At 47.2% G+C, this 10,169-nt stretch overlaps 1 pseudogene; it reads right to left on the bottom strand.

Moving 5' to 3' along the window:
- Nucleotides 1-7,934: 7,934 nt before the first annotated feature.
- LOC116561908 lies at nt 7,935-8,932 on the bottom strand (annotated as a pseudogene).
- Between the last annotated feature and the right edge of the window lie 1,237 nt (nt 8,933-10,169).

Below are 10,169 nucleotides of genomic sequence, written 5' to 3'. Positions count from 1 at the left end.
TTGGTCTGCTCTTCCTGTGAGTTTCAGGGGATGTCTTAGAGCTGGCACTGTCCTGGTCCATCAGAGATCCCGTGGGCTTCACCACATGGGAAAGTCAGGACTGTGATGCTGACAGGATGCCCTTTGAGTCAGGGAGGTGCTGCCGGGGGTTTCCATGTAGAAGAGAGAGGTGTTTGGTTTTAAAGATGGGAGAGACTTGGGAAGGGATGAACTTGAGAAACGCCACAGATGAGAGGCCCAGGCAGAGCAGGTCTCGGGCTGCCCCACTGTGTAAGCTCCAAACATCGATGTGTCAGTGCCACGTCAGGAGGGAACCCTCAACCACAGGCCTCTGGGTGTCCAAGGCCAAGTCTTGTTCAAGAGGTGCATTCAGCTGAGCCAACCATGGCAGAAATACTAAGGGCAACCCCATGGTTCCTCTGGTTAAATCCCCTGCTAATCCCACCCTACTCAGAGAGGGAGCCAAGTCCTCACAGCAGCCTGCAAGCCCCGCCTGCCTGCCCCGGTGGCTCATGCCTGTAATGCCAGCCCTTTGGGAGGCTGAGGTAGGCAGATCACCTGAGGTCAGGAGTTTGAGACCAGCCTGGCCAGCATGGTGAAACACTGTTTCTAGTAAAAATACAAAAATTAGCTGGGCATTGTGGCACACACCTGTAATTCCAGGTACTTGGACGGCTGAGGCAGGAGAATCGCTTAAACCCAGAAGGCAGAGGTTGCAGTGAGCTGAGATTGTGCCACTGCACTCCAGCTTGGGGGACAGAGCAAGACTGCATCTCAAAAACATCATAATAATAATAATAATAATATTAATAATAAAAGAAAAAGGCAAACATTTAAACAACTAAACAGAAACATGGCAAAAGAGCTGAACCAGCCCTTCACAGAAGAAAAAAATGTGGAGAAGTGGCCGATAAAAACATGAAGAGGTTCTCAGCCTAACAGGGTGAGATACCAGGTGACACCCAGCAGACTGGCAAAAATCCCACAATCAGTGCAAGTGTTGGGAAGAATGGAGAGCCACAGGAACGCTCAGCCACCACTAAGAATGATTGTGAATTATTTTTGCTATGCTTGCTTATGAAGGGGTATGTGTTGTGGGTTATGAGGAAAATTACATTTCTTACTGGGATGAAATTTTTAAAATTGAAATCCACTGACCAGAAGAAACTGCACTTGTGTACAAAAGAAATGCCCAAGAACCTTCACAGTAACACGGTCCTAGAGGCCCATCTGGCCAATCACTCATCAGCAGGAAAATGAAGATATTTCCCACAGTCCCGTCCACCAGGAGAGATCATGCAGCAATGAAAATGAATCGGGTCAGTGTGGATGGGTCTCAGGAAGAGAATGGAGAATTAAAATAGACATGGAGCAAATGCTCAGAGCCAGTGCAGCAGAGAAGCAGCCACACAGGAGACTTCTTCACATCAAAGTTCAAAACTGCAGCCAAGGCAACAGAGCAAGATCCTGCCTCAAAAAGACAACAGACTGTTCAAAAACCACATGCAGTATTGTTTAGGGATGCGCACAAATGTAGGGAAAGAAACACACCATGAAGAAAAGTACAGGAATTATAAAGACTAAAGCAGAAAGTGACTCCCTCTGAAGGAGAAGGGAAGGAACTGGGATTCGGGAGGGGCCTCCAGGGAGCATTCAAAGTTTGGTTTCTTCAGATTCTATTCCCTAAACTTCATGGAGGTCCCGTGTGTCCAATGTGTGAACATTCCTTATACCTGACCCATATTATACAAGTGCTTATTTCCTATACAATATTGAGAAGACAGTTATAAGCAAGATGCATTGAAGAGCAAGAGGGTAGATTAGCATCAGGAAGGAACCTCAAGCACATCCGAGGTGTTCCACCCACGGAACCTCACCAGGGATACCCTTATGCTCACAGGCCTGGCCTCCCCTCAAAACTCAGTCAGTTGTTGGAGATCAGAGGCCACATTCATCACAGCAGAGGGGCAGGACCAGCTGGGACGGGGTCCTTCTGTGACGCCCACTGCATCCCCAGCTGTACAAAGTGACCCAGCTGCCAGGTCTCACAGAAGATCATTGTGCACTGAAACCGCGTGGGAAAAATGTAAGTTCTCCATGTGTCCATCAGCAGCAACTCTCAGACTCACTTCTGTCCTTCACACCTTCTCCTTGAAACACCCTTATAGAGCTTTATTTGGACCTATTTTTCTATTTATTTTTATTTTACTAACCATTGAAAAGACATATATTGTGTGTATGTGTAATTTTGTCTCTATCAGTCAGTATAATCCTGGTTAAATTTCTACTATTATTATTATTGCCAACAGCATTTTTTTAAAGCTTTTCAATTCCTGAGGGTATTGATCAGGGTCTTTCTGTCTTGTGAGACAGAAAACAAATCCCAACTGTGTAGGAGGAAAGAGAAAGCATTGATACCGAGGCCTGAGACATTCCCAGGCTTAGCTTGCTTGGTGTACAGCTACATCTACAGTTTCAGGTGCCCTCCTGGGACTCTCTCTCTCTCCTTCCCAACTTTGGCTCCATGTTTAACTCCAAGAACCTCAGATGTAACAGCATCACTGACTCCTCCCAAGGATTCCAGTTAACCTATCCTTACTCTACAGCTGCAGCACTGGATTCTCTGGACTCTCCAACTCTAACTAAAGCAAAAACTGCTCCTGCCCCCTCAAACTAAAGTAAGAACCACTCCTGTTCTGGTACCCAACTGCATGGTCCTAAAACTAAAGAAAGAACTGCTCCTGCCCAAGTCCGAGGCTCTGTGGCCCTCAAACTAAAATAAGCACCCCTCCTGCCCAGGTCCCCAGCTGTGCAGCCCTAAAACTAAAGAAAGAGCCATTCCTGCCCAAGTCCCTAGCTGCCCAGCCCTCAAAATAAAGTAAGAACCCTCCTGCCCAAGTCCCCAGCTATGCAACCATCAAACTAAAGTAAGAACTACTCCTGCCCAGGTACCCAGCTGCAGCCATCAACCTAAGGTAAGAGCCGCACCTGCACAGAACCCCATCTGCATGGACTAAAGTAAGACCCCTCCTGTCCAGGTCGGCAGCTGTGCAGCCCTCAAACAACACAAAGAACTGCTCCTGCCCAGGTGCACAGCTGTCAGGTCCTCTAAAGTAATAACTGCTCCTGCCCAGATCCCCAGCTATGTGGCCCTCAAACTACAAAAAGAACTTCTCTCGCCCAGGTCCACAGCTGTGTGGCCCCAAAGTAACACAAGAACTGTTCCTGCCCAGTTCCACAGCTGTGTGGCCCTCAAACTAAAGTAAGAACTCCTCCTGCCCAGATCCTCAGCTGGGTGTTTCTCACAATGCAAAAAGAACTGCTCCTGCCCAGATCCACAGCTGTGCAGCCCTCAAACAGCAAAAAGAACTGCTCCTGCCCAGGTCCACAGCTGTGCGGCCCTCAAACAACAAAAAGAACTGCTCCTGCCCAAGTCCACAGCTGTGCGGCCCTCAAATAGCAAAAAGTTCTGCTCCTGCCCGGGTCCATAGCTGTGCAGTCCTCAAACAGCAAAAAAGAACTGCTCCTGCCCAGGTCCACAGCTATGTGGCCCTGAAATTAACGTAAGAACTGCTCCTGCCCAGATATCAACTTGCCCGGCCCTCAAACAACAAAAAAGAACTGCTCCTGCCCAGGCCTACCACTGTGTGCCCCTCAAATTAAAGAACTGCTCCTGCCATGGTCCACAGATGTGTCTCCCTCAAACAACAAAGGAACTGCTCCTGCCCAGGTCCACCGCTGTGTGCCCCTCAAACTAAAGAACTGCTCCTGCCATGGTCCACAGATGTGTCTCCCTCAAACAACAAAGGAACTGCTCCTGCCCAGGTCCACCGCTGTGTGCCCCTCCAATTAAAGAACTGCTCCTGCCATGGTCCACAGATGTGTCTCCCTCAAACAACAAAGGAACTGCTCCTGCCCAGGTCCACAGATGTGTCTCCCTCAAACAACAAAAAGAACTGCTCCTGCCCAGGTCCACAGCCATCTGGCCCCAAAGTAAAGTAAGAACTGCTCTTGCCCAGGTCCGTAGCTGCGTCTCCCTCAAACTACAAAAAGAACTGCTCCTGGCCAGGTCTCCACCTCCATGACCCTCAGGCTTAAACAACAGCACCATCAGCTCCTCCTGGGTGTCCAGCTTCAGGACCCTCCTGAGCAATCCCTTCTCATGGAATTCTGCAGTCAACAAAACCACAGCAGAAGTAAATGAATAAATGTTTTGCTTTCAAATTAATGTCTCTTTTATATTCTTGCAAGTTGATTAACTTTTCTACTTTCCATGAACCCTGCAATCTACTTCTATCCAATGTCAGATGGAAATACACTATTTGAAATGACATTTAAAAACATAGTAATAGTTTTAATATCTTATCACACAGCTGTAGAAAGAATCTTCTTTAACTCTGTCTGAGTTAAAGTCTTATGAACACTCAAACTATGAATTTACTTTGCTGAAGTTCCCAGAGTACACATTAACCCCAAATATGACTCCCCTCCTTAAAATCTTTCAGCTTGTTCCCATCACTTGAGCACAAACGCCAGCTCCTGTCACAGCCCACATGCCCAGCGTGGCCCTGCCCTCTGCCCTGGCCTCATGGTCTCCCTTGGCTGTTCCTTTTCTGCTGGACTGGCCTCTGTCAGTTCCTCAAACCACACAGGCTCAAGCCTGACTCCAGGCCTCTGCCCCTCTGTGTCCTCTGCCTGAATGCCTTTCCCAGGCTCCCCATCCTCCTCTCAGCCTGCTGCTCTCCAGCCTGCTGGTCGCCCCTCAGGTGGATGAAAACATGGTGTCCTCCCACCCCTGGGCCTTTGCACAGGCTGTTCTCTGTGCCGAAAACACTTCCCCCCTCACCACCTGGGTTTCCTTTTCTAATCACCATTCATCCTTGGCGTCTCCACTGAAATATCGCTCCCTGCCCACCCCCCTCCCTTGGACTAACCCTGGGTAGGTTACCAACCCCTATCTCTTGACTCCAGGAATCCAGACGCTATCCCAGCACTCGGAACTTCCCCACTGCCACACTTTGCAGACCCGTGATTATTCTATTAGGTTGCAGCTGAGGTCATCGCGGTTTTCCCATTATTTTAATGAACTGCAACACTGGCTCCTCCCTGCTTTTTTTCCCCCATTGCTATTAATGGCAAAAGCCACAATGACTGCTGCACCAGCCAATAGAATAATTTACATGTATGCATCCATCCTCTGTCTGCCCCTCTGGAAAAGACACTCCTTGAAAGCAGGGAGCAAATCTACTCAAATCACTCCACCTCCCCACTATGTTGTCGATAATTATTTCCCACCTGACTGACAGAGAAATACCTTCATTGTTGCTGGGTTGAGGCGCATCGCAGGACACGCCCCTTTGAAAGTGAATGTCACAGGCAGTCAGCATTTGCTTTTCACTCCTGTACCTACGGCTTGGCTGGGCTTAGGCTGATCTAGTCTGGGCTTGGCTCTGGGCTAAGGGTTGGAACCACATGTGCTCCACATGCCTCTCCTCCTGTAGCTGGAGCCATAGTTCTCTGGAGCATGCCCATCCCATAAGAAAAATCAAGTGCATTAGAGGGCAGGCCTGGCAGGGCCAACACAGTTCAGGCTTCCGCTTGTGCTATGTCTGTTAAAATCTCATTGGTGTAAGCAAGTCACCCAGCCACAAGCAACACCTCTGGGATGGATAAGTCCATCCACCCTCTCTCGGGCCCTGGTGAGGATGTGGATGTGTAATGCACTTCCAGGGGTGGGGAGGTGAAATATTGAGGCCCGACATTAAATCACCCACAGCAAGAAATGTCAGCCTCTGTACCCCCATGCTGGAATCATTCTTCAGTCACAGGCTCCCCTGAGCTGACTTTCTTTCCCTGCCCAGGCAGCTATGGTGCAATTCCGTTCTCCATCAGGGGTCCCATGGACGGAGACAGCCTCTCCTCTTTGTCCTTCTCACTCTGCATGGCTCTTCCTGACCTTTCAGATGCCTGAGCCACAAAGCCCTTCTCTCCCTCCAATGTAACTCTTCTCTTGTTCTATGCCATCCCTACCACACCCACCTCCTCCCATTCCCCTGGTGTGACCCTGTCACCTCTCACCAGAGCAACTGGAACATGCCTCATGAAGGGCTCCCCATGCCCCAGCTTCCATGTCCCACAAACACAGCCCCGCCACTGCCAGCCATGCCTTCAAAGCCAGGCCAGTCCCTGATGTCATGAGAAACCGCCATCCTGTGCTGCAGGTCTGCTCCTGGCTCAATGGACTGACATCCTCCCTGGCAACCCAGAAAATGAGGAACCCCAACCTCAAACAACAGACGACAGCATGGAGGCCATGGGAAGTGAGCAGAGCAGACAGAGGTGGGGGCTGCAGGTTTAAGGGAGACCCCAGATCTGTGCAAATGACAACCCATCCCCCCCCACCCCACCCCTGAGCCCAGCCAGGCCCAGGTGGCTCTCATGTGCACAAAGTGAAGGAGGGAACTTGAAATGTTGGAGGAAGCGGGGCGGCCCTCGAGGGATGTGGTCTGAGATGATCATTCTCCACCAGTGGTAAAATTCCTTTCACCTTGGGCTTCATGTGGCCATTCAGAAACACAAGTGGCTACACTTCCACTCCAATTCCTACAAAAACGCTCAAATCCACTGCAACCCTGGTGCTTCTCTATAAGAGGCCAAAAACTCGCTGGCGCCCAGCAAGGAATGATGGACTAAGAAACTTGGAGCCAGTTGAACCAACGCGAAGTTTCCTAATATACCAAGTGATACCAAGCAACAGACATCTTACACAATGGGCTTTGTGTAAAACCCCATTCCGCCTCCAGCTGCAATATAGATAGTGTCATCCTAATTTCGTCCTTGCTTTTCACTCATAAAATAGGCACCGAAATAAGACAGTGGATATAATAGGTCCAGAGTGAGGAACCGGCATCCATAGAAGTTCAGCGCCGTGCAAAAGGTTTATGAGAACCCCAGCAACTGGAGGACTGAATTACATCACCTGTCATCAGTCCCATTTCTTTCCTATTTTTCACAATTGATGTAGTAAATGCATGTTTTAAAGATGGTAAAACAATTTATTGAGGGCTCTTAAAGGAAATAATTTAACAATTTTATGGAGGACAGATTAAGGAGCAGTGGCATGAGCCCAGCAAGGAAGGAAATTACAGGACATCCGAGTCCCTTTCCCACTCATTGTTGTGCCCAAGAACACAGTGAGGGCAAGCGGTGTACATTGCCATCTTAAAAAGTATTTCTGCTTCTCTGAATAGTCTGATGCCCCTCAATGGACTTCATATTCACACAGAAATAGATATGCATGTAGACGGGTCACCTCATTTCCGCACTTATGTCTCAGAAATTCCTGAAAGTTTCTTCCCTTCTAAATCCTCCCATGGCCACATGTTCGACCTGCTCTCTGCTGAAATGGAACCAGGATTTTGTCATATACTTTGTACCTGAAACTTTTCCGCAATGAGACAGAACAATCTTAGCACACCTGTCTTGGGAAGATGAGATTTTCACACACATCATGAATACTTGCAAATGAGGAATGAGTGATACTAGCACAACGTCAGCCACAGTATGCAGGTTTCAGAATTCTGACTCATGAATCCTTACCTTTTTTTCATAACCAAACGTGTGATTTATTTTTTTAAAGGGGATTAAAACTGAGGCTTTTTCCCAATAAAGGGGAGAAATAACCATAATAGATCATACCCTGCTTACAGGCTAATTACCACATCCTATACAATGTGGGTATGCTCAACATGTATTCAATGATAATATGAATAGTGAACGTTTGCAATTTTAAAATCACAAATCACTTGCCAACGTTGTGAATTCATAAATGCTGAAATAAATACTTAGAAATAAGTATCTTTTAAAAACTTTAGTCTCACAGTCTTTATAAAATATTACATACAAATAATGCAGTAAATAAATGGACATTTCTGCTAATTTCCACTTGATTTTTTCATAATACTGCTGTCTGGTGTTGCATTAGTGAAGACACTTCCCACAACTACATGGGCACCCCAGAGACTACGACAAATCACTTTACAGCATCCAAGGTCATAGAGAGAGAATCCTAAATGTCAGTAGCCTTCATCTGTCTCAAAAAGAGTGTTGTTTGTATACAGCCCAAAAAATGCCAAACCAGATGATGGATCAATAAAGTCAGTCCAATATCCCTAAGCTTGAAGAGCATAGCAAATTTCCTTGGCACCACTGATGAATTTTTCTAACAGAACTTCTCTTTAAATTTCTACTTCTTCATTCTAACCAATCATATCACTCTTAGTTTTTTGTGTTACAGTCAGAATCATTAGTTTGCTATTAGCAACTTCTGGAAACAGTGATTCAAAATCTCTTGCAGCAATTCTGGGCATAGCTGTATTGCACACTGTACTCTGGCACTTTCAAAGTAAGTTTCTGTGCTGTTAATTTTGCATTCAACAGGTGCCTCATTATCCTAAAATTCATTCACATATTGTGCCATCACAAAATTGTCTTTCATCTGATAAAGGTTTTGCTAGAATATCAGGCAAAGTTTTATGAACCAGGCTTTCTTTGGTGAACCAGTCCCATTAAGGTGACAATCAAAACCTATGTTCCCAGGAAGCTGGAACCTCTATGTTGAGGTCCAAATGGTCTCATAGTTTCATCAGGCCACACTGTTTGAAAGCATGTATCTGGAGGTGCAGAGGCCACATGAGACTCTTCAGAACCCAATGATCCTGAAGTTGAAAAGTCTTTGCGATTGACAACCCTTTTAACTAAAGAGCAAAATCCTGGGCAATAGGAAGCCAGTCTGGCACTGTTCCAAAGCACATCGGCCATCTCTACTGGAAAGGACGGTTCGCAAAACAGCTTCCCTTTGGAAAGTTATTCTAGTTACCATCACTGCCTCCAGCTGTCCCAGAACCTGACTCTTTTGCTGTCAAATAGTGGCCTGAATCCTAATTTTTTAATGAGAATTTTCAGGAAGGCATTTCAGTGTTTTTGTCACTAGAAGATGTATCTCCAGTGAAAATGCTCCTGCCTCCAGAAAGCTCTGACATGGTGTAATTAAGTCGGGAAGCTTTGGTCCTCTCTCTTCTTTGGGGTGCAAGAGAATGAGACAGATATGCATGTAGGAGGGTGCCAGGACATCCTGGCCAGTGGGGGGATGTCATACAGTGGCTGCCTGTGCCACACTGGCTGCGGAATACATGTCACCCTGGAGACAGGCTTGCCAGTATGGGGTGGGACATGTGCCAATCATCGGTCTTAGCCCTGGTCACATGGACATTGATCCAGTGGTAACTCTCACCTTTGCAGCTGAATCTCTCTTGTGTGCTAATCCACATATTTGCCAAAACTATAATGGTTCACTCTCTATTTTCTGTAATAGCCTCAGATTAGAGCAGTGGGATAATTTCCTACTCTGAATGGCTGGTTCCCTGTGCCCACCAGATGGCTCAGTCCACCAGGACCTCATCCAGTCCTGAGGAAGCTGATCCCCATTGAAGACAGCAGACATCCTGCCAGTGTACTCCCCGTCCTCCCCCGGATCTCAGAGACCGCTCTGGACCTCCGGGGGTCCCATCCTGCATCCCTGCCTTCTCCCTCTGCAGTGCAACCGCCATCATCCCTCCACCTTCAGCTGGAGACCCCTAGACATTGCCACGCCTCTGAGCAGCCACAGCACTCCTGCCTGTTACTGATTTAATTATTTAATCCTGTCCTTTCTCAAAAACACACTTAGGTCTCAGAGAAGGGGCTTATAGCTTCAGTCAGGGATCCATGAATTCCTTAAATTGGTGTTTTATCAAGAAACGTTTTAGTGTGTATGTGGAATGAATGCATAAACTAATGTAAAGGAAGATGCTTAAAATACCGAACCATCTTCTGAATGGACGGACAAGATATGGATTCCTGGTAAAAGTCATTCTCTCTAGACTTTTACTTTCCATGTGGAAGAAAATCACAGGAACCTCTCACATGTGTAGAATGATTTACTTGCAGCTAAACTTAAGAGTTTAACAGGGAACTTTTTCATAACTTACACGTCACTTGATCCTCCAAAGCTTCCAAGTTATGAAAAGGGGAAAGATGATGCTTCTCCGTTGCAGACGGGACAGCTCAGGGTGAGAAAGGCCCTGGGACAAGGCCCAGTTGCCCGCGTGGTCCGAGGAGCCTCCGCCCTC

Source organism: Sapajus apella, unplaced genomic scaffold, assembly GCF_009761245.1.
Source record: "Sapajus apella isolate SASKATOON/1434 unplaced genomic scaffold, GSC_monkey_1.0 scaffold31, whole genome shotgun sequence".
Classification (NCBI taxonomy): domain Eukaryota; kingdom Metazoa; phylum Chordata; class Mammalia; order Primates; family Cebidae; genus Sapajus; species Sapajus apella.
Note: the sequence above shows the minus strand (reverse complement) of the source record. Positions and strands in the feature narration are given on the sequence as shown.